This window comes from Monodelphis domestica, chromosome 8, assembly GCF_027887165.1.
Source record: "Monodelphis domestica isolate mMonDom1 chromosome 8, mMonDom1.pri, whole genome shotgun sequence".
Lineage (NCBI taxonomy): Eukaryota > Metazoa > Chordata > Mammalia > Didelphimorphia > Didelphidae > Monodelphis > Monodelphis domestica.
Genome location: NC_077234.1, coordinates 111346638 through 111373409, shown reverse-complemented (window position 1 = coordinate 111373409; position 26772 = coordinate 111346638).

Below are 26772 nucleotides of genomic sequence, written 5' to 3'. Positions count from 1 at the left end.
AACAAAATAAACAGGAAAGACCTTCCTATATCTATTTTGCTTAAATATCTTAGCAAAGTGTTTTAAGCAGACATGACTGTGGAAACTTATTGGAAATTAAGAGAACCACAAGATGGAGCCAAAGTCCCTTCAGAAATTCTCTGGTATATCAAATACTGTTTTTCTGGTGAACTCTGATGAAGAAGCATATGAGAATAAAATACAAACCCAGAATTTTAAGAGAGTAGTTAAAATAATTAGAATTTGAACCTAGCTATTACCAGGGATGATTTAATCATAAGGGAACTCATGCATTTTAATCATAGATATTAAATGCATTTATTAGCCCACATTAAAAGATGAAAAAAGTACATGTTCACATTTGATAAGTTTATTCTTTTTTAAATATCACGGGCAAACCAAAAGATGTATTTTTACTGTCAGTAACAATAATACTACTAAAAATGAATCATACATCTTTATTTATCATTTTAATTTTAAAGTCTGTGAATATCTATATTAATTTGGTTATTCAAATGGAAAATGACCACTTAGGGTTTTTTTTTTAAATTTAAATCAGGTTCTGAACACAAAAACATAGCTATTGTATTTTTAAATGGAAAAAAAAATTCAGCCTTCTTGTCACAAATAAAAATGAAATGTTTTAAAGAGAATATATAAATTATATAGCATGTTAATTAATTTATTTCCTACATTCTTAAATTTTAGTCTAAGTTGTAGGTAGAGTTTATCACTATGGCTATACCTGAGAGTTATAAACTACTTTTGCACAAATAACACACTCAAAAGAAGTGAGAACAGCATAGAATACATCTCATGTGGTTGTGAGGAAGATGTATTGCAAACTTTAAAGAACTATACAAATTTAATTACAATTGTCATTATATTCTCATTGCTTGTTTCCAGATACATGTTATGCCTGTGAACCATAAGTAGAAGCAGAGAAATACAGTAGAGATGACACTGATGACAAATTATGCTTTGGTAGACTATGTGGAAAATATACTTTATCAAAACTGATTAATGATAATCGAAGACATGTATTTTTTGCATGAGACTTGGTTTTATAAAAAAATCTATATATCAGGGGCAGCTGGGTAGCTCAGTGGATTGAGAACCAGGCCTAGAGACGGGAGGTCCTAGGTTCAAATCTGGCCTCAGCCACTTCCTAGCTGTGTGACCCTGGGCAAGTCACTTGACCCCCATTGCCTAGCCCTTACCACTCTTCTGCCTTGGAGCCAATACACAGTATTGACTCCAAGACGGAAGGTAAGGGTTTAAAAAAAAAATCTATATATCATAACCTAAGAATGTTTTCCTCAGGAAGAAGTTTATAGACAGATAGACAATGTCTATACATTAAAAGATAAGCAGCAATAAAAGCAAAATAAGTAGTCAAAAAGGAGCCAGTTAAGGAAGAGATGATTGGAATCTTGAATTTTCAGCTTCAATAAAGGCTACACAGAAAACCCATGAATTGAAGGAGAAGTTGTTTTAGAACAGAAGTGTACTAATGGAAATAATAATAGGTAACAACACAGAAATTAGGATGTATGAGGCTTATTCAAAGGGCAAGTTTAAGGTTCCTCTGTTGAGCTTTGCTTATCTTTTTCTCTTTACCCATAAAATCTGAGGATGAAAGTTTTCCTTCAAAACCACTTATGTCCTTGATTGTATTATTTCTTTGAATCTTGAATCTATTATAAACGATTTCTCATTTCTAACCTGTTCCACTGGACTCCTTCATTCCAGGTTTTCTCCATATATGCTCAAGGCTGCTTACCTATCTCTCAATTCCTTAGCCTCCCTCAAACAAGAGATACTTTTTTTTGACTGAGAGAATAATTCTTTTTCCAAATTGCATTATGTTTCTGTGTATGTATGTATGTAAAGCTATATGCAGATGATTTAAACTAGATCCTAAACTTTCTTGAGTTTTTCTTTTCTTTTCTTTTAACTTCTAAGGCCATGACAGTGCCTTACTCAGAGTAAGTGCTAATTTTTATTGAATTGGGAAAAATAGTCTCTCTCAATGAATTATCTTTTATTCCTTTTTCAACAATGAAACAATTCCTTCAAAGGTATAACAATAGAGATGTCAGTATTCATCATTAGATATTTGCTGACCAAAATATTTGTCAGATGTGGACAATGATGTGTTTGGTATTAAAACAAAAGCAGAATATTCTAGATGTTGTGGAATCCAAATAAATGTAGTTGCAAATGGAATTATGACAATTGTATCAAACCCAGGACTTGATAGGAACTTATTAACTCTATTTGTAACCCCATAAAGTGTTAGCTTAATAATACAAACATAAAAACAGACAAGCAAGTTGCCAATGTCACTCTAATATCCAAAGCATGAGATGTAGTTGGAAAGACATTCAACTGAGTTATTCCATCACTACCTATATCTGAAGTGCAATGGATATTGACCTGGGAATAGAATTGAATATGAAGAAGAAAATAGTCTGGTTCACATTTGCAAAATTGCATAGCACTGTAAATAATATCAAGCTGTTTCATGAAACAAAAACAATAGCAGGAGCAACAACAACATCAGCAAAACATCTTTTTAACACATTTCTTTCTGCAATTACTGTAAAGTAAATAAAGCTCCAAATAATGGAATAAGACAATATATAAAAAAAGATAAAAATGTCCAGTAGTTAATGAAAGTATGTTGATTAATATAAATGTTATAGAAAAGGTATAAACATTTTCAGAAAACATTATTTTCAGGAGAAGTTAGTTTCATCATATTAGAGGTTGGGTCACAATTAAAATTCTCTTCAGAGAATTTTAATTTTATAATCATTCATTAAATAGCAAAAAGCAAGCCAGGGAAGGAGAGAGAAAAGCATCAGCCATATGGCCAATCACCTTCTCTGTGAACAGGCTGAATGAGACTACATACTCCCCTGAGTTCCTGAATCCAAAGGGGGAAATCCAACTTCCTATCCCTTTCATCAATTTAGGTTCTTCCTAATTTCCCTTTCTGGAGCTTCTCTGATTTATATATTCAGACCTTTATTAAGATTGTAGCAGGTCTTTAGGTCACTGGGAGTAACCACAAGACATTAGAAAGGTGATCAGAACATGTGTACTTTTCTCCACATGGTGCATTGTTTCCCAGCTTGGAGCAATGTTTCTCCTATAGCACTTAGTTGACTGACTTTATTACCTAAGAGAATCTGTGTTTGCAGATAAAACAAAGACCATCTCCATCCTGCCAGTCCTTTCCAAAGAAAATATTTAGACCAAAGTTGGGAGGATTCCACCTGGCCTCAGGGAGAGACAATTTGAAATTCATCCCCAAGATCAAACTGTGCTTTAAAATAATAATAATAATAAAACACAACTTTGTTTTGTGGGCTGACAAAAGGGTACAAATTAGTATTAATTTTCCACAGTCAATAGACCTCTTCTTTTATTGGTACAAATGTAGTTGGTAAAATGGGGAATAGTGGAACAGAATGTTAGGCCTCTAGTCAGGAAGTCCCAAATTTAAAATTGGCTTTAGGCACTTACTATGTGGCACTGGTAAGTCATTTAAGTTAGGTTTGCTTCATACTTGCCAAATGAAAAACTCGAATAATAATACCACCTTCCTCCAAGGACTGTGAGATATATGTAAGCACTGAGATGGGGCTGGGAAATAGGTATTACATTTACTATGCAAATAATTTTTTCATCCTTTTTGTCCATCCTCCAGCATTAATGCTGGAAGTGACTAGTGGATCAGCTGTCCTTTCATCAGAAGTTCTATAGGATGATATGGAAAATATCCATAAGAAATGAGACCTTATGAATGAATTGCAGTCTACACTTTGTTTTGTAAATTCCAGAATTGCTAAATGGATACACCAATTTCCAGTAAAATGGGATGAATGATATTCATATTACATTCTTCTCTTTTTTTTTCTTTTCTTCCATTCCTGGTTCCTTCAGAGTGCCTCATGGTATCATATAAAAGAAAAGATGCTTTTTAGTTCCTACTCTACCTACTAGTATCTATAACCTTCTGTGTTCACTTTATTTGAGTTTACTTTGTATTTTACTTTATTTTTATTTATTTTGTATATATTTACATTTATATGTATAGTCTATCTACTCAGAGAATGTTAGTTACTTGAGGTCAGCAACTCTTTCATTTACATCTTTGGAGCCTCATTTGTACTTAAGAAATTATTGATTGATTGAGGAAATCATTTAGTCTCTTTATAATAACATGTAAGAAAATAATTTATTCATTAGTTTGAAAATAATAAATTATTAATCAAAAAAGTGAATTAGAATGCCTTGAGTGACTGGACTATCTTTATTTTTTTTAGCAAGCTCCAATCACAAAGTATTACAAATAGTAGGTAATTAACAATAATACTAACACCATATATTGCTCTTAACACAGAAGTGAGGTGACTTTTCCAAGGTCACATGGCCAGTGCCTGATACCATATTTAAGTTCATATATGCCCAGCTCTAGACCCAATGCCCTATCAATTGATAATTTAACTATATTTAATAAGTGTATGTTGAATTAAATTAACTTTTTATCCCATTATATATGGCAGAATTATGAATAGTCCAAGAGACTAACATTCTCCAAATTCTGAATTAATATTAGTAAGTTAATAAAAAATATCTCCTTTACTATTTTCAAGAAAATATTATAATATTCATATGAATTATTTGATGTGTAATCATGGGGAATCACTTTAGTTTTGCTTTAGTTTCTTCATCTGTAAAATGAAGAAAATACCAGCATCTACCTCACAGGGTTATTGGGAGGATTAAATAAGATAAAAGAGCTAAAGTATTTTGCAAAACTTAAAATGCTTTATTAATCTTTATTATTATTAAGATGATGATGGTGAGGATGTTCTTCCTGGAGTAAAAGTATTTAAAATGCATTGATTTGATGTTGCTCATAAAAACATAATTTTAATTAACATAATAAAAATAATTTTAAAAAATAGTTTTCATTTACAAATAAATAAGCTCATTTATTCAGAGAAGAGGAAACAGGAATAAAGAGCTAGCCTTAATGTGAGGAAAAGCTGAGTTCAAGCCAGACCTCTGTCTTAGTTGCCTTGAACAAATAAATTTGACTCTCTATTGTTGTGGAGACAACCTACATTGTTTGAGGGAGTTTCTTTACCTGGGAGCTATCTATATCAATGAAAACCAATTTATTCCTTAGCTCTATTATTCAATAATTCAAAATTTCAAGCTTTATTATTTTTATTTGAATTATTATGTGCATTATCACAAAAATGTGAGTCAGAATTGAAGTATCAAAGCCTGAATTCTATTATTTGAAGATAATAAAAATAATAATACTTTAGTGTTATATCATAGCCTAAAAAGATTTTCCTTAATTTTTTTCTGTTCTGCTCCCTTCCATTCTCTTCTCATTCTTTCATTCACACCCCCTTTTTCTTTTAATTTAGGAAATACCATTTGACCATAATAGGATAACAGGACTAAAAATAGTTAAGGTTCTTTAAAAAACACAGTCTTTTAATGTCAAAAAGCCAAAAACCTTTTACAGATTCTGACAATGCCAAATTTTCAAATAATTTTGATATTAAGACCAGTTGAGACATTCCTTACAGTTTTCAATTTTTTGATGTTATCCATACTAGGGGTCAAATTAGAAATTATAGAAGTATCAAAGTATGTCTTTGTCTTTCTTTATTCTTCATTGACTATTCTCTTGGTGTCAATCAATTTTGACATTGAGAAGATGATTTATGTTTATGAGTAGTTTGTGTGGAGTTCTTTATTATTGATCCTCTACTGATTCTTATGTTTATATATATTCAAAAAGTCTTTATAAGTTATGTAATAGTTCTTTATCATTGTTCTTATTAGGGAGTTCTTTTTACTTCATTTACTTAATTTTAATGAGTTTTATGCTTTTATAGAATTGTTATATATCTCTGCTGATTTTTCACTTATTTGTATTAATTTTGAAGTATTTCTATCATGTCATGAGACAACAGTATTCGGAATCCCTAAATCATATATGTGTATTTATTTGTATATGTACATATGCATAAAAACAATCATACATATACAAAAGTTATGTTGGAAGACTCCTATAGAAATATTTGAAATACCAAGTTGTGAAGTTGAAACAGACTTTCCTTACTTATCCATTTATAAGGTGCAGACAGGAGGAAATGTCTAAACAAGTTAAAAATGTAAATGATAAGAATAAATGATTAGCTTTGAAAATAGAATTGCAAATATTTTAAATGAATTTTCCTCTATATTTGATGTTTTGTGTAAAAAAAGAAGTCCTCCTTTCATCATTATGACTCATAAACAATATGTAAATTATACGTTCCTATTGACACACTCTTACATCTACTTGACACTGAATAAATATATCTCTTTTTTGAGTCAGCAAATTTGAAAGAATGAAATAAATCCTAATAGTTTTATGCTCACCTTTGTTATCAGTACTTAATATTTTCTTGGTAGAAATAATTATTTTACCACCATATAATAATACATTATAAATCTTTTTAATATTCTAAATTCAAGATAAGGAAATTCAGCATATTAAGCAAAAGATGAAAAAATAACTCAAATAATCTCATATTTTTATCATATATTTAAAAGATCTAGATGAGAAATTTTACCTCCTCAAAACTAAGTACATTTAGTTGACCATACAACTCAATAACTAAATTAAAACATGCTTACCAATTAGATCATATTTTGTTATTTATTTATGACTATTAATTATCCATTGCATTTTTCAAATTAAATTACTTAATACTTATGTAGTACATAAAAGAAAAATAATTCACAGCATATATAATTGATTTTTTAAAATTAGTAGAAACTTAAAAGGATCTAATATTAAATGTCTTCTTATGATTTTTTTCAGCACTTTTTTTCAATGATGATTTCTAGTCTTGTGTTTTATTAGTGTAAGGAAATTCTGACTTTAAAATTCCACTGAAGTAGGTCGGAAACCCTTTGATAGCTGATAATCTTAGAGGATTGCCGGTAGTATGGAGGTTAATTGATTTCCTCAAGGTAACACAGGCAATAGATGCAGGAATGTAATTTAAAACCAAGTTCTTCTTATTGACAGTTAAGCCCTATGTTTTTTATGTTAGGTTACCCCATCGCTGAATGATATCAGAACTGATTAAGCAATTTTTCTTCATTACATCTTTTAAAATATTAAATGATAAGAAATATACAGTTGTTTCCCTAAATTTTTTTGTTTTGACTAACTTAGATTGCATAATATGTTATGAAAAGATGTTCATATAAATGCTAATTTTAGATACTTAAACTTAAAAATGATAGAGGAACCAAAAAATAAAGAACAATGTGACATATAAGTATGGCAATTAGAAAAACTGAGGATGCTATTTGTTCTTGCATAGCTTCCTTAAATGCTTAAAAACAATGGATAAGTATGTTTCATATCTCTTTGCCAGTAAGACAATTTGTGTGGAGCAACCTACATGTATACTGCTAGCTCCAAAATCAGCCTTTATATATGCTTCTTTATTCTCAGTTTATATAATAATACAAAACACACACAAGCATATGTGTGTGCATATACTCATATATATATATGTATATATATATATATATATATATATATATATACCTGTGTACACATATGAGTGCATGTGAGTATATATATATATATATATATATAATAAATTATAAATAGGGAGCCATCCATTAACACACATAGATATGCACATAGAGGCAGCTAGATGGTAGTGGAGAAAATGATGTTTATAACTCTTCAGTTGTTTCACTCATATTTGACTCTTTGGGACCCCATTTGGTTTTTCTTGGCAAAAATAATGTACCAATATGCAATTTTGTTCTCCAGCTCAATTTATAAATAAAGATCTCAGACAAACAGGATTAAGTGACTTACCAAGAATCACATAGTTTTAGGGTATGAGGCAAGATGTGAATTTGAAAAGATGATGCTTCTTCACTTCAATCCTAGTGGACTATCCATTGTGCCATTCTGTCACCAGTAATATATAAGTTGTGGTATATGATTATGATAGAATATTACAGCACTGTAAGAGATAAGTGGGTTAGTTTTAGGAGGGGGAAACATGGAAAGACCTTTTTTTAAGTTATGAAGAGTAAAATGGGAAAAGCCAAGATAATATTATTTACCACAACAGAAATATTGTTTGAAGAATGACTTGTATATTTCTACCTCCCTATAAAGAAATGATAAATAGAAAGAAAACCGTTTTATGTATTCATGTAACTTTTTTTTGCCAAATGATGTGCTCCCTTATCAAGGAGGGGAGAAATGGAGTTAACTGGGCATTTTAATGTTACAAACAAACATATTTTAAAATTAAAAATAGACACATGAAAAGAAAACATAACAAGAGATATAAGGGAAAAATAAATGATAAAAATTATAAATTAAAAAATCAATACATATAATTTCCTCCCAAATAACATATTATTCTCAATCTCAATTCTCAATTATTCTCAATGTAAAAAAGCAGACCTCTTTGAATTTCTTTTTCTTCCAGTCTCTCATTAATTTAAGTATAAGCACCTGCACAGTATCCATATGTTAATACAACCTTCTCAGCAGACAGACTAAACCAGTTTGAAAATATATGACAAGTCTCAAATCCATTGGTGAGTTAAGGGAATGTCTGTCCCAAATATGCAAAGATTTATGATTGAATAGAAAGTCATAAGGGTGGCTCAAGCAGATTGCCAAGTAATTAGAACTTAATCAGATATCCAAAATGCCAAGTCATCCATTGTATCCTGAGTCACTGCCAGTTATTTTAACTTTTGTCTTGCCACTGGACTTAAATGACAAGAAAAGAAAATGAGACTCATGACTTTGTGCAAATCTGGTTCACTTAAATCCAATTTGCAAATCAAGACATCACCCAGTGATATCATTGGCCCACTTCAAAAGTAAGGATGGCCACAATTTGCATGCATAAAGACATTATTTTCTGTGAAATTAATAAATTTATTTTAATGCATTATCTGATTTACCTATATCTTATTTTAAAAGCTAATTTTTTATACTTTAAAATGTGTTCATATCTTTAATATTTAAAATTGTATTGGAGCCTTTTGATTTATTCTTTACTAACTTATTTTTAGCTCAAGTTCAAATTCGTTGAGTTGTTTATTTCTTTTATTGATGAAAGTGTTTTGACATAAAAAATTTCCCAAATGTAATCTTTTGTCTAAAAAACAAAAGTTTTGAAATATTTCCTCCTTTTTTTCTGATTTATTTTTTATAAAAATAAGTGTTTTCATCTTAATATTATTTGTTCTAAATTTAAATTTTCTTCCTTTCATCAAAAGCATTTCATGATTATAGTTTTATGGTATTGTGAACAATAATTTTTTTAATAATTCTGAAGTTTTAATTTGCTCATGAAATTTTAATACCTTGGCTCACATTGAGTTTGGAAAGTTGCTACACATACATATCGTCTCTGTCTCTCTCTGTCTCTCTCTCTCTCTCTCTCTCTCTTTCTCTCCCCTTCCCTCTCACTATCTCTCTCCTTCCCTCTCTCTCTCACTCTCTTTCCTTTTCTCTCTTCCTTAATATCTCCCCTCTATTGTAAAATAAACTACCATAAATTCCATATTACTTTAGTAATTCATTTTTGGGATTTAGAAATTAAATCTCTGGCAACCAATTAAATATTCAGTCCAACCATAAATTTCTAGGCCCCAAGGCCAAGTACAACTCAAGTTATTCTATAAACATCTTGTTTCAGAAAGAATTAAAAGTTATATCATATAGCCAAATAGAACAATACATATCTAATACATAGAATCTAATTGTCTAAAAGCTAATTTTCTAATCAAGTACAAACAATACTAATTAATATGATTTTTTTAAAATTTCATGTCATACTATATTGACAACAGATGTATAAAATTCCTTATACCTATTTTTTATATTCTAGAATTCATTTGTTCTAGGCAGCATTTGGTTGGGAAGAGCAGGCAGCCAAATCTGTTTGAAGATTCTTATCTATTAATCTTTCATTGGCATCAGAAATATGTAGCTTTATCTATAAGTGGCATGATTTAATGCAAAAAAGAAAAATATGTATTTTTGTATTCTGGATGAGTGACTCTAGTTTGACTTTAGTGAAAAGAGTTTGTACTATGAATTAATTTTCTTGATTCATTGATATCATGCAATTGTTAGTCATATTTATTAAGGCAGTGGGAATATTTAGACAAATGTTGCTTTTCTCCCCATCTGGTCTGTAGTAGCTTTTGCCATCCCACTTGCTTATTATTAAGGGACATTAAAATCTTCAGTGTCATGATAAAGACATTGAAAAAAAAACACAAGATTTTATCTAAAAATAAGTGACTTCATTAATTTCCAATACCATCAAATAGAATTGACTATAATAGAATTGCTTTGTGATGACTGCTAGTAAATCATGTTATATGCTCTAAAGATCAACCTCTATAAAATTATATTGCATAGTATAAACATATCTTAAAAGAAGAATAGAAGCATTTGTGATTATTATAAAGGTTATGAAATAACAGTAAAGATTTTTCTTGGAAGTCAGATTGGAATTCCACCTCCATTTCTACCAATAACTAATCTGATCTTGGGAAATTTAACAAATCACAAAACCTTTCAGCACCTCAGTATCTTTATCTAGGAAATAAAGCTTTTATAGAGTACATGACATTTTATGTCTCTTTGAGCTCTAAAATTTTTGTAACATTTTTAAATTTTAAAAAATGGTTATTATACTATGACTGTGTCAGTGAAGCATAGGGGGTAAAGGACCATGGTATGTAGAACATCAAACCTTTCCTCTGACATATACTTGTTTGGGATTATGTAATAATAGCAAACTGTCCATACCCCTAGCACTTTTCTGTGAAAATAAACTATAAAGAATTGATCAGTATACACTTTAGAGGGAGTTTTCAAACAGAAATTTCATAATTTCAACAAAATCACATGTCTGATATTGTTTCCCTCTCACGTATACTGTGGAACAAATTACTAAGTGATGTGGAAAGAGTGCTAGATCTGGAATCAGTCAACAAATATTTAATGAATAGTCACTATGTGCCAGACACTGTACAGTGTTGGGTAATCAAAGAGAATTAAGAGATAATTTTTTTAATTTCAAGTTTCTATGAGTCTAATGGAGGAAACAACATTCAAACATATTGATAAGACATATACAGTATAAATTAGAAATAATAGAAAGAGTGGAAGAATTTTAGTTAAGTCAAAAGACATGGCTTTTAATCCTGGCTCTATTGATTACTTAGACCACCATGGAAAATTCATTTGGTCATCCTTAGCCTTAGTTTCCCTGTTTGTAAAAATAAGAAGGTAAGAGCAAATGTTGTCTAAAATCTACCAAACTACCAACAATTTTTCCAGGATCTGACTTGCTTAGAATGATCAGGTACTGTTATTTTTCTGTTTTCTTTTTGCCTACTTGATTGGGCATCATTTGGTGTATTGCTGACTTAAATTGTTATTAATATGCTTAGTTGCTCAGGGCTTGTAATAGCTGCCATAAAAGCTGACTAGCTAAAGGGTTATATAAGACTTGTTTACACTGATCTAGTTAGTGGAATATGGTTGATATAAGCAGTTAACAGCCTGACTGGTAAGTGTTATTCCATTCATAGCAAATCTCAGAGAAAGACAATTTTTCAGTAAAGGAATAAAATAAGTGTGCCGATAAAATGCAGAAGTCTGTGACTCTTAGTATTTAGAAATGTTATGGGAATTAGAGTTGTGTCAATTTATCAGTGAAAGAAAAATCCAGGTATTGCATAAGACATACGTTTGAAGCTTCTAAATACCACACACTTCACATCATGAATGTTCTTAATATATTTAAAGAAAATAAATACTTGATAATTTTATACATATGAAAATGAGCATTTCTGAATATCTGTAGCTTACCAAATTAGAACAGACTCATTTCTGTCATGAACTATAATTGATATATAAGTGGAATAGGGGTATCTAGGATATGTAAGGTAGAAAAATGAATTGAATAAGAGGAAAACAGATACATAGCCTAAGTGATACAATTATGACTTTGAGAAATTGAAATGATAAGGAAAAGAACTGTATAATATTGGATAGATCCTCAGAAAAACTTTATGGGAAAATATTATCTAGTTTCACTATATGAAGAATAGAATGTCTAACTACTCACAAGAGTAAAATCATGTTATATAAAAGAAAACTATTAATGTAAAATGACCTATTAAATTAAAGTGACAGACAGTCAAAATATGTTTAACATTTGCAATATAAGTAATGTACATTGTTTTAAAGTCATATAATCATCTTAAGAGAATATTATTTTACTGATGAAGAATTGGAGTCAAAGAGATTTGACATGTCTGGCCTGTACTCACACATACCACAAGAGGCAAATACATGATTGAACCTTATCCTTCTTGGCTTCAAGTCTACACTACATTGCCTGTCAATGCACAATTCAATAGTTTTTCCATATACTATGCCACCACAAAAGTCATGTTACATCAGACATCTGACAATTTGGTATGTTATCTATATGTCCTAAAATCAATGAGTAAAAATATTGTTTAAAAAATGAAAAAAAGGCAACACAATCAATTGGGTAGGGGCAGCTGCAGAGTAAGTAGGGTAGTTGCATACATTTCCTGCCTCTACACATATTTAATTATATGACCACTTATTTCTAATATTAAAAGTTACACATATAGTTGCCTTTCTTAATTAGTGGGAGGATTTTCCAGAGAAGATATTCCCCACTCTGAAAATAATCACTAACATCAAAATAATAAATTAAATAATGTTGTTTGTTTTGTTTGTTTTTTATTTCTGTGTCTGTTCATGTGTATGTGTGTTAACTAAAAATACTCCTTTTTCTTCCTAGGTCACTTTCCACACATTAATCCTAATGAAGATCCTTTCTTCTCAGATTTAGACAGTCAGTAACCATTAAATCCTCCTATAGACTCTAGCTCTCTCCCTATTCCCACTATGTTACAATACATATTCTCTAAGTCATAATAGTTTTCTTTATTTTAATATAATTAAAATATATTCCTGGAAGCCATAATTTAATTTCTTCTTGGGGCAAGCCAGTAGCAGGGCTCAGGCCCCATAACTGTCCATCAGTGAGTCTTTGCTCCTGAAGCTGTCTAGTAATGGGATTCTGCCTTCAATACAAGCCATCAGTTAGTTCTCCCACAATTTCAAGGCAGCATTGAGGTTTCCCACCAGTGTAAGTCAACAGTGATACCCAGTATTTCAGCAATTAGCTAAGGTAAGGCCTCATGTAAACCAGAAGTAAGGCCCTGAAACAGTATAAGAACCATGGGTCAGCATTGTAAACCTCAAATTTCCTTAGACTTATAAATGTTGGAAATTTCACCATTGGGATATTTCATACTTGGAAAATTTCTTACTGATAGTCTATTGGAATGGGAACTCCATTGGCATGGGAGGTTCCTTCTCTTCCCTTCTTAAGATTACTTTAGGACAGAAACCCTTTGCTGAACAATGGAAAGGACTTTGACCTATGCTTAAGCATAGAACAGGAATTTCTTTGAGTCTTGATTGATTTAGAATTGATACAATGGAGATACTTGGAATAAATCTCCACCCTATTCAGTCCTAATAGGATTGAGTAAGGGCTGCAGCCTAGATCAAAATTTAATTATTCCAATCTCTACCATACTCAAGTTAACAGGATTTAGAAAGGGCTGTAGCAAAGGAGTATAGATTTAATCATTTGAAAATATGACCTTCAACAGACATGTGCAAAAGCCAGAAACCTCTGGGCGGTCCTGGGTTAAGCGAGAGCCTCCATTGAAAGGGAAATTGATGAAGAGTGATTGGTAGATGTGAGGACTGAGGGGAGGCAACTTGGATGGTATCCTTAAAGATAGGAGGGTCTGGAGACTGAGAGAGAGGATTGAGTTTTGGTCGGTGTGGTTCCTGGGCTCTGAGGAAGCTTGCTCTGAAGGAAGCTGAAGGTGGGGGCCTCTGAGACTGTTTCTCCATTTTGGACACGTGAGTGAAAGGGACTGATCTCTTTTCTTTGCCCTAGCTATCTAAGGGCTTGGGCCTTTTGGCCCAGCCTAAACAGAAGGGGTATTTAAGCCCTATTCCCTTCTCTCCCCTTTCTCTCTCTATATATATCTCTAATTCCTTTCTTGCTCCTATTGTAATTAAACTCCAAAAAAGGCTGACGGCTGACTTGAGTTTTTCATTTAGAAATTACATAGCTGATTCCTTGGCGACCTTAAATTAATATGTATCAGTCTTTTAAAGTGATTCCCTTGTAACAGCATCCTCTCCAATTTTTAAACAGAGTCAACTTTATCATGCACCAAATAAAATCACAAAAGAAACAAGTAAAAATGAACAACATAAACAAAAATAAATAAATAAATATAACCCTATATAGTTACTATAGAGAAAAGGAGGATCAGAAGATTAACATTAAAAAAGCCAACATCCTCAAAATAACTATATGTGAAGCATCAAAGAAAATATGAAAAAGAAAGAAAATGTAAATTGATCTTAATTCAAAAAATGATCTCATGAAAGAGCTCTAAAAAGCTTTTTTTTTAATCAAGAGATTGAAAAGAAAGTTGTAGAAAAATGAGGTTAATGCAGAAAACTATGAAAAAAGAATCAATATCATGGTAAAAGCTAAAGGAAACACTTGCAAAAAGAGAGAATATATCTCATTTTTCCCAAAGAAAACAAGTTCTTAAAAAGTAGAACTAGCCAACTGAAGAAAAAATGCCTCAGAATTTAGAATTAGGCAAGTGGAAACTAATGACTTCATGAGTCTAAGAAACAGTGAAACAAAATCCAAAGCATGAAAAAATAGAAGAAAATGCAAAATTTCTCATTGGAGAAACAATTAACATGAAAAATAGATCCCGGAGAGATAATCTGAAAATAATTGGACTGGATGAATACCACAAACAAAAAAGAACATGGACATTGCATTTCAAAAAATATATATAAAGTAAAGTTATACTGACATCCTAAAATCAGAAGGTAAATTAGAAATTTGAAAGAATCCACTAATCACTTTATGAAAGAGATTCAAAAAGGAAAAAAATATATTTTAGTGAAGTTCCAGGGTTCCCAGATCAAAGCAAAAATATTTCAAGTAATCAGAAAAAAAAACAATTCAAATATTATTGGTTCATAATCAGAACTACACAAGAATTAGCAGCTTCCATCTTAAAGAATCACAGAGCTTGGAAAGTGATATTCCAAAAAGCAAAGGAACGAGTATTAAAACCAAGAATTTCTTACCCAGCAAAACTCAGTATAATCTTTCAAGGGAAAAATGGATATTTGATGAAAGCAAAAAATTTCAAAAATACCTAATGAAAAGATCAGAGCTACATAACAATTTTTACATCCAAAGGTCATCAGGAAAACTCAAGAGAAGCATAAAAAGATAAATAGAAAAGAGAAAACATAAGTAATTCAATAAGGTAAAATTGTTAAACTGTGTATGCTTATATTAGAAGATAATATTTATTCATAATTATTATGAACTTTATCAATATTAGATTAAAAGAAGAAACATACATACATAGAATGTGGGGGGTAAAAATGAGAGGAAAAATAATACTGTACTGGTTGAGAGGGAAGGGAGAGATAGAATGGAAATAGAATTATCTCATAAAATAAGAGGCTCAAAAGATTTATTTCAATGGAGGGGAAGATGGGAGGTTGAAGATAACTCTTGTATCTTATGTTCAACAGATTTACCTTAAAGAGGGAATGAAGTAAAAAGAAATGGGGAAAGCAGAAATGATGGACTTTTGGAAGGGAAAATGATTTGGGGGAGACAGTGGTCAGAAATAAAGCACTAGTGAGGAGGGATATTAAAAGAAGAAAGAATAAACAGAGGAACTAGGAAAAGAGGAAAAAACATGATTAAGTATCATAACTGTAATTGGATGGAATTAACTCATCCATAATATGGAAGCGTATAGCAGAATAGATTAAACCTTCATTTTGCTCTTTACAAAAAATGAATTTGAAGCACACAAAGAACAGCAGAGTAAGGGCTGGAGCAAAATATATTATGTTTCAGTTGAAGTAAAAAAAGAGAGGGAAAGAAATCATGATCTAAAAGAAAATTAAAAATTTAAAAATGTTATTAAAATAGATGAGGAAGGAAACTTTTTGTTGTTAAAAGCTACTATTGACAATGAAGTGATATCAATAGTAAACATATATGCACAAAGTAGTATAGAATCCCAAAATTTTTAAATTAAATTAATTACAGGAGGAAATTAATTACAGGATAAAACTATATTAGTGAGGCATTTTAATCTTTTCTTTCCAGACTAGATAAATCTTTTTAATAATTTTTATATGTAGGACCATTCATTTATTTTAATAATAAATTTCAATTTTTTCCAGATTGCATCACCACAATTTTAATATTTACTGACATTTTGCAATATATGCTTTGAATTGAACAAGCCATGAAAGAATTCCCTAAGAAAAAATCCTAAGGATGAGATCAATTCACAAATGAATTCTACCAAACATTTATAGAACTATTAATCCCAATATTCTACAAACTATTTGGAGAAATAAGAGAAGGCATCCAACTGAACTTCTTTTAAAAAACCAATATGATACTAACACCTAAATCAGGAAGCTCTAAAACAAAAATATTCTAGACAAATTTTGCTACTGAATAATAATGCAAAAAAAAACGTTAAACTAGGAAAAAGATTAAAGAAATATGTTGCAAAGAACATACCCTCTGACCAGATGGAATTTACATCAGGAATGTAGGACTGGTTCAGCATTAAGAAAACAATTAGCATAATTTACTACATCAAAATTAAAGTAGAAATTATATTATTATTTCAATAGATGCAGAAAAAGTCTTTGATAATATACAGTATGCATTACTACTAAATATATTAAAGAACATAGGAATTAATGGAATCTGCCTTAAGATGCTGAAGAGTATCTATGCAAAACTATTAGCAAACATTATCTGTAATGGAGATTAACTAGATATCTTACAAAATGGATCAAGGGTGAAGAAATTATTTCTCTTTACAGGTGAAATGATGATATACTTACAGAACCCTAATGCTTTAATTATAAAGACTTAAAATCATTAAAAAACTTTAGCAAAGTTATGAGATATAAAAAAAAACCCACAAAAATCATCAGCATTTCTTTATTTTACAACAAAGCCCAACAAGAAGAGATAAAAAAAAGAAATTCCATTTATAACATAAAACATTTAGGTGTCTATCTGTCAAAAAAAAAAAAAAGAACATGGACTTCCAGGTTAACATGGCTGCAATCTAGACATGAATCGCTTCCTCTCCCCAGCACTGAATGAAATAGACTACCTCAAAAGAGCATAAAAATCACCTTTGGTAGAATGGAGGGACACTCCAGTGCCCCACAGAAATGAAGGTATGTGGGGCTTGAACATTTCCACACTATAAGGAGGAAAAGCTAGCACAAAAACTTGAACTGAGCCACCCTTCCCCCCACTGTCCCCCACCAAACCAGAGTAAGGTATCAGAGCGCTCACTGGGACAGCGAGTTAGTGAGGAACATCTCTTTCTGGGGGGGGCACACCAGGGTTCTTGGGATCTAAAGACTGCAAGGAAAAGGCCTTTCAGGGCAGTTTCACAGGAGAATACTGCACTGAGCAAAGGGACACCACACTGAACACTGGGGAGGTTGTGCTGAGCAAAGGGGCGGCTACGCTGAACACATGGGGAGTTTGAGCTGAGCAAAGGGCGGTGCCGCTGAACACAGGAGAGGTTGTGCTGAGCAAAGGGGAAGCCATGCTGAGCACAGGGGGCTGAGCTCTAAGAAACATCAGAGGCTGGGAAGAACTAGTCTGAGGCAACCTAAATTCACAGAAAACCCACCCATAACCCCCAGACCCCAGACCAAAAAGGAAAGGGGAATAAAACCACCAAAGGGATGGCTCACATGGCCCAAAATCAAGCCTCCAGGAAGAAAGGGAAAAAGGTGACTATTGAAAACTTTTATGGTGGGAGTACCCAAGGAAAAGAAGAGAAAGACGATGAAACCCCCCCCCAAAAAAAAATCAGAACATGCCTCCCAAAATGGAAATTATCAACAAGCTCTGGAAGATCTCAAAATGGAACTTACCCAAAAGATGGAAACCTGGAAGGAACAATGGGAGAAAAAGATGAGCAGTCTGACAGATAAGACTGATCAATTGGAAAAAGAGTTTGAAGCATCTAATAGAAGGGCAGACAAAGCTGAAAAGCAAAACCAGTCCCTAATAACCAGAATTAAGCAACTCAAAGAAAGTGAGATCATAAAACAGCAAGAATCAATAAAGCAAACCCAAAAAATTAATGAATTAGAAGAAAACATAAAATATCTCACTGAAAAGGTCACAGACTTGGAAAACAGAGGGAGAAGAGACAACCTCCAAATTATCGTTCTCCCAGAAAAAAACAGAGATAAACAATAAACTCGATATTATTCTACAGGAGATTATAAAATTGCCCACACGTTCTGGAGCAAGGGGGCAAAATAGAAATAGAAAGGGTTCATAGAACACCCTCTATACTAAATCCCCAAAAGACAACCCCTAGGAATGGAATTGCCAAATTCAAGATATTCCAAGAAAAGGAGAAAATCCTACAAGAAGACAAAAAAAGGAGCTTCAGATATAGGGGGGCTCCCATAAGGATCACACAGGACTTAGAGGCTAACACACTAAGAGACCACAAAGCATGGAACACGATATGTAGAAAGGCAAGAGAGCTGGGTCTCCAACCAAGAATCAACTACCCAGCAAAACTGACTATATACTTCCAGGGGAAAGTATGGGCATTAAACAAAATAGAAGATTTCCAAGAATTTGCTAAGAAAAGACCAGAATTTGGTGGAAAATTTGATATCTAATCACAGAAAGCAAGAGAAACATGAAAAGGTAAATATGAAAGAAAGGGAAAAGGAGATAAATCTTATCTTCTTCTTTGAGTCAAACTCTCTTCTATGAGGACTACATTTACATCAAATTATATATATATTAATATGTGGGGAAAATGTATTGTGTAAGTCTCAAAAATTGTATGCACCATAAGAGTAGTTAGAAGAATCATGCATAGGGAAAGATTGGGGCATCAAGAATATTTGGTGAAAGGGGGGTCAAAGAAAGGAAAAGGGAGGGGAGAAGCACTGACAATACTAAGATTTACTTCAAGAAATAGGAGGGGGGACTAAATAGAATAATCTTTCCCAATCAAAGATTCACATGGGAAGGGGAGGGGAAGATCTCTCATATGAGAAGGAGAAAGAGAGAGTGTGAAGTGGTATTATTAAACATTACTCTTAGTGAAATCAACTCTGAGAGGGAAGAAAATCTAGATCCAGTGGGAGTCTGAATTCTATCTTATCCAACAGGGTAAGAAAGAAAGGAACATTAAGGAGGAGGTGTATAAAAAGGGAGGGAAAGACAGGGGGTAGGGGAAGGGAGCATAAAAATGGAGGGGATAGAAAGGGAAGCATACCAAGGGAGGGGACTAGGGGGAATGACCTAAAGTAAATCACTGGTTCAAAAGGAGATAGCTAAAGAATAAAGGTCAGAACTAGGGGAAGATGTCAAAATGCCAGCAAATCCACAAATGACAATCATAAGTTTGAATGTGAATGGGATGAACTCACCCATAGAATGTAGACAAATAGCAGATTGGATTAGAACCCAAAACCCTACCATTTGTTGTCTTCAAGAAACACATATGAGGCGGATTGATACTCACAAGGTTAGAATTAAAGGATGGAGTAAGACCTTTTGGGCCTCAACTGATAGAAAGAAGACAGGAGTTGCAATCATGATATCTGACAAAGTCAAAGCAAAAATAGACCTGATCAAAAGGGATAGGGAAGGTAAATATATTCTGTTAAAAGGGAATATAGACAATGAGGAAATATCACTAATCAACATGTATGCAACAAATGGTATAGCATCCAAATTTCTAATGGAGAAACTAGGAGAATTGAAGGAGGAAATGGACAAGTAAAGCCATATTAGTGGGAGACTTGAACCAACCACTATCAAATTTAGATAAATCAAACCAAAAAATAAATGAGAAAGAGGTAAAAGAGGTGAATGAAATTTTAGAAAAATTAGAGTTAATAGACATATGGAGAAAAATAAATAGGGACAAAAAGGAATACACCTTTTCAGCACCACATGGCACATTCACAAAAAATAGATCATACATTAGGTCACAGAAACATGGCACTCAAATGCAGAAAAGCAGAAATAATAAATACAACCTTTTCAGATCATAAAGCAATAAAATATTGATCAGTATGGGTACATGGAGAGCCAAATAAAAAATTAATTGGACATTAAATAATATGATACTCCAAAATTGGTTAGTTAGAGAAGAAATCATAGAAAAAATTAATAATTTCATTGAGGAAAATGACAATGATGAGACATCCTTTCAAACCTTATGGGATGCAGCCAAAGCAGTACTTAGAGAAAAAGTCATATCCATGAGTATGTATATTTACAAATTAGGGAGGGCAGAGATCAATGAATTGGAAATACAAATAAAAAATTGAGAGTGAACAAATTAAAACCCCCAGAAGAAAACCAAACTAGAGATCCTAAAAATTAAGGGAGAAATTAATAAAATCGAAAGTGATAGAGCTATTGCACTAATGAACAAGAGTAGAAGTTGGTACTTTGAAAAAACAGACAAAATAGACAAAGTACTGGTCAATCTAATTAAAAAAAGGAAAGAAGAAAGGCAAATTAACAGCATCAAGGATGAAAAGGGGGACCTCACCTCCAAAGCAGAGGAAATTAAGGCAATCATTAAAAACTACTTTGCCCAAGTATATGGCAATAAATATACCAACCTAGGTGATATGGATGAATATTTACAAAACTATAAATTGCCTAGACTAACAGAAGAAGAAATAGATTTCTTAAATAATCCCATATCAGAAAAAGAAATCCAGCAGGCCATCAAAGAACTTCCTAATAAAAAATCCCCAGGGCTTGATGGATTCACCAGTGAATTCTATAAAACATTCAAAGAACAGCTAACCCCAATACTATACAAACTATTTGACATAATAAGCAAAGAGGGAGTTCTACCAAATTCCTTTCATGACACAAACATCGTACTGATCCCAACGCCAGACAGGCCAAAAACAGAGAAAGAAAATTGTAGACCAATCTCCCTAATAAATAAAATGCAAAAATCTTAAATAGGATACTAGCAAAAAGACTCCAGCAAGTAATCAGAAGAGTCAAAAGCCTTTGATAAAATACAACACTCATTCCTATTAAAAACACTAGAAAACATAAGAATAGAAGGGTCTTTCCTAAAAATAATAAACAGTATATATCTAAAACCATCAGCTAATATCATCTGCAATGGGGATAAACTAAATCCATTCCCATTAAGATCAGGAGTGAAACAAGGATGCCCATTATCACCTCTATTATTTGACATTGTATTAGAAACACTAGCAGTAGCAATTAGAGAAGATAAAGGAATTGAAGGCATCAAAATAGGCAAAGAGGAGACCAAATTATCGCTCTTTGCAGATGACATGATGGTCTACTTAAAGAATCCAAGAGATTCAACCAAAAAGCTAATCGAAATAATCAACAACTTTAGCAAATTTACAGGATACAAAATAAACCCACATAAATTATCAGCATTTCTATATATTTCCAACATAGCTCTGCAGCAAGAACTAGAAAGAGAAATCCCATTCAAAATCACCTTAGACAAAATGAAATACCTAGGAATCTATCTCCAGAAACAAACACCGGAACTATATGAACACAACTACAAAACACTCTCCACACAACTAAAACTAGACCTGAACAATTGGAAGAACAATAACTGCTCATGGGTAGGATGAGCCAATATAATAAAAATGACCATCCTACCCAAACTCATTTATCTATTTACTGTCATACCCATTGAACTTCCAATTTTTTTTTACTAATTTAGAAAAAACCATAACAAAGTTCATTTGGAAGAACAAAGGATCAAGGATATCCAGGGAAACAATGAAAAAAATTACAAAGGAAGGAGGCCTTGCAGTCCCAGATCTCAGACTATATTATAAAGTAGAGGTCATCAAAACAATTTGGTACTGGCTAAGAGACAGAAAGGAGAATCAGTGGAATAGACTCAGGGTCAGTGACCTCAGCTGGACAGTACAGGACAAACCCAGAGAACCCAGCTTTTGGGATAAAAATACCCTATTTCATAAAAACTGCTGAGGAAATTGGAGGACAGTGTGGGGAAGATTAGGTTTAGATCCACACCTCACACCCTACACCAAGATAAATTCAAAATGGGTGAATGACTTGAACATAATGAAGGAAACTATAAGAAAATTAGGCAAACACAGAATAGCATACATGTCAGACCTTTGGGAAGGGAAAGATTTTAAAACTGTAAAAAATAGACTCGAATACAGGACTACAATCCCCGTGAGCCTTTGCTCCACTTCCCCAGAATGCCTTGTAATCTCACCTGGGCCGAGATCAAGAAGGTATTTAAGCTGATTCAAAGGCTTTTGAGGGCTCTTGGCTAGGGTCTTTTTGACTTCCGTTTGGAGCAGGTGAGTCTCTTGCATGATGTGAGGTTATTTTGTCTAGGCCTCTGGCCTAGGCACATGTTTCTTACTTGTATGTTCTTTAATCTTTAGCCTTTAATAAACCTCTAAAAAATATAATACTCCTTGCAGAGAGAAACTAATTTCTACCTGCCTCAGTCTCCCCTAATTTTTAACTGTTACAAAACCAAGCAAGACTTAGAAAGAGTCACAAAATGTTAAATAAATAATTTGGAATACCTCAAATTAAAAAGTCTTTGTACAAACAAAACCAATGTAACTAAAATCAGAAGGAAAGCAACAAATTGGCAAGCAATCTTCATAAAAACCTCTGACAAAGGTTTAATTACTCTAATTTACAAAGAGCTAAATCAATTGTACAAAAAATCAAGCCTTTCTCCAATTGATAAATGGGAAAGGGTCATGAACAAGCAGTTCTCAGCCAAAGAAATCAAAACTATTAATAAACACATGAAAAAGTGCTCTACATCTCTTATAATCAGAGAGATGCAAATCAAAAGAACTCTGAGGTATCACCTCACACCTAGCAGATTGGCTTACATGACAGCTATGGAAATAATGAATGCTGTAGGGGATGTGGCAAAGTAGGGACAGTAATTCATTGCTGGTGGTGTTGTGAATTGATCCAACCATTCTGGAGGGCAATTTGGAAGTATGCCCAAAGGATGATAAAAGACTGTCTGCCCTTTGATCCAGCCATAGCACTGCTGGGTTTGTACCCCAAAGAGATAATAAGGAAAAAGACTTGCACAAGAATATTCATTGCTGCACTCTTTGTGGTGGCCACAAATTGGAAAATGAGGGGATGCCCTTCAATTGGGGAATGGCTGAATAAATTGTGGTATATGTTGGTGATGGAATACTATTGTGCTCAAAAGAATAATAAAGTGGAGGAATTCCATGGAGTCCGGAACAACCTCCAGGAAGTGATGCAAATCGAAAGGAGCAGAACCAGGAAATCATTATACACAGAGACTGATTCACTGTGGTACAATCGAAGGTAATGAACTTCTCCATTAGGGACAATGCAATGTCCCTGACTAATCTGCAGGGATCTAAAAAACACTATCCACAAGCAGAGGATAAACTGTGAGAGTAAAAACACCGAAGAAAAGCACCTGCTTGACTACAGGGGTTGAGAGGATATGACTGAGGAGAGACTCTAAATGAACACTCTAATGCAAATACCAACAACAGGGAAATGGGTTCGAGACAAGAACATATGTGATACCCAGTGGAATCATGCGTCAGCTATGGGAGAGGTGGTGGTGGGGGGAAAGAAAATGATTTTTGTTTCCAATGAATAATGTTTGGAAATGACCAAATAAAATAATGTTTTTTTTAAAAGTACATGAACACAATTACAAAAAAAATTTCCAGTCGGACCTGAACAATCTGAAAATTATTAATTGCTCCTAGATTGGTTGAGCCAATATAATAAAGATGACAATCCTACCTAAATTAATCTACTTCTTCTGTCCCATTCTAACCAAACTGACCAAAATATATTTTATAGAACTAAAAAATAGAGTTAAATTCATCTGAAAGAAAGAAAATCAGGAATATCAGGGTAGTCAATAAAAAATGTAAAATTAAGATATTCTAGGTCTACCATATCTCAAAATGTATTACAAAGCTTTAATTATCTAAATAATCTGGTACTAGCTCAGAAATAGTGCAGTTGATCAATGAAAAGAATAGCTACATAATACTTTATTGCAAATAACCATAGTTGTTTAGTATTTGATAAATCAAAGGGTCAAAATTGTTAGGATAAATCCCTATTTGACAAAAATTACTGGAGAAATTTGGGAAAAATCATAGTAGAGACTGGATACAAATTGATATCTAATATGATATACTAGATTAAGGTCAAAATCGATATATGATTTAGATATAATGGGTGCTACAAATGGGTGCTAAAAGCAAAATAAACATACCTAAAATAGTCTACCTGTCAAATATATGGATAAGGAAAGAATTTATGACTAAACAAAAGGCAGAAAGCATTATAGGATGTAAAATAGATAATTTTGTTTATGTTAAACTGAAAAGGTTTTGCACAAACAAAATCGATGCAGCCAATCTGGGAGGAAAATTTCTAGCAAATATATCTGGTAAACATCTTACTTCTTAAATATATAGAGAAGTAAGACAAACTTTTAAGAATACAAATCATTCCCCTATAGGTATGAGCAAACCGTTTGCAGATGAAAAAATTCAAGGATGTGGAATAAAAATGCTCTACATAGCTCTGGATTAGAGAAATGTAAATTAAAACAACTCCGAAGTACTACCTTATACCTGTTTGATTCAAAAATATGAAAAAAAGGAAAATAATAAATGTTAGAGGGAATTGGGAAAAGCCAATACCAATGTATTACTAGAGGAATTGTGAATTGATCCAACCATTCTGGAGGATGATTTGGAACTATGCCCCAAAGCACTCAAAACTGTGCCTACCCTTTGATCCAGCAATACCCTGTTAAGTCTATAGCCAAAAGAGATTTTAAAAAGGAGGAAAAGATCTGTTTTTACAAAAATATTTATAACAGTTCTTTTGACCCTTAAGGATTCATGATGAAAAACACTAACTGCCTACAGAGTAGGAAATGAAAGAATCTGAATGCACCCCAAGACATACTAAATTCACTTTATTTCTTATTTTTCTTTAGTTTTATAAAGTTCTTATTCACAAAATGGCTAATATAAAAAAAACTTTACACTATTTTACATATTAAATCTATACTAGGTTTCTTGCCATCTCTAGGAGTGGGGTATGGAATAAGAAGTTAGAAATGTTCTGAATTCAGTTCAACCAAATTAAAAAAAAAACCTGAAAGTTAAAATGGTTTTTTATGTGTTTGAGGAGCAAAACAAAATGTTATTAAAAAAAGAAAAATTATGAAGAATATTTTCATAAGTGGCAACTGTCTGGGGAGCTTGAAGAGGAAAAATGTGTATATATATATATATATATATATTTCTATATACTTCAATTAGCATTCAGAATTCATTATTTCTCTTTTTTGATTTGAGTTGTATTTTTCAACATGGGTCCTTTGGAATTTTTTTGGATTGCAGTCTTGATCAAAATAACTGTTTTTCATACTTTATTTCCCTTACAATATTGCTCCTATGATGTTTTCTTGGTTCTACTCACTTTAGTTTGCATTAGTTAATGTAAATCTTCCTAGGTTTTTCTGATACCATCCTGCTCATCATAGAAATGTTTGTTTGTTTTCTGGAAGAATTTTTCAAAAATGGGTACATTAAAATGTTGATGAAACAAATCCAACTATTTTTGACAAAAATTTTGAACTCTGCCCACAATTCTATATAATTGGGCACACACCTTTATGCCCAGCAATGCTTTTACTAGAATAATAATCCAAGGAGATTGAATAAGATTGAAATGGTATCCTTATTTATAAATATATGTATATATATATATATATATATGTGTGTGTGTGTGTGTGTGTGTGTGTGTATTTGTGTGTGTGTGTGCACATTATACACATAATATATCTAACGGCTCCTTTCATGGTGGGAAAGAATTGGAAATTGAATGTTAGCACATTAATTTAGGAACAACTTAAGTTGTAGTATAAATTCTTTTGTGATTTTAGAAAATATGAAGAGGATGATTTCAGAAACTTTGGAATGATCATATGAATTAATGTATAGAGAAGTGGGTGGATCTATTGAAAGATCTACAAAGTAACAGTGACGTTGTAAAGATAATAAAAACTGAAAAATACAATTATCCACTACAATATCAAAGAACTCAATAACTGCCTCTGAAGAGAGAACTGATAGACTTAGATTATAGATTGAATGTTCTACATCTCTTCATTTTCCTGGAATATGTTTAATGAAGAAATATATTTTGTAAAACTTCTTATATATAGTGGATGTCATCTAGTCATTAAATGAAATTTAATAAACATTTATAAAGTGCCAAATTTGATCCACATGCTTAACTTCTCAATGGGCATGGTAGAGGGAGGTGGGAAGGAGAGAATCAATAATAATTAGAAGAACATTTAAAAAGAACATCTTTTATT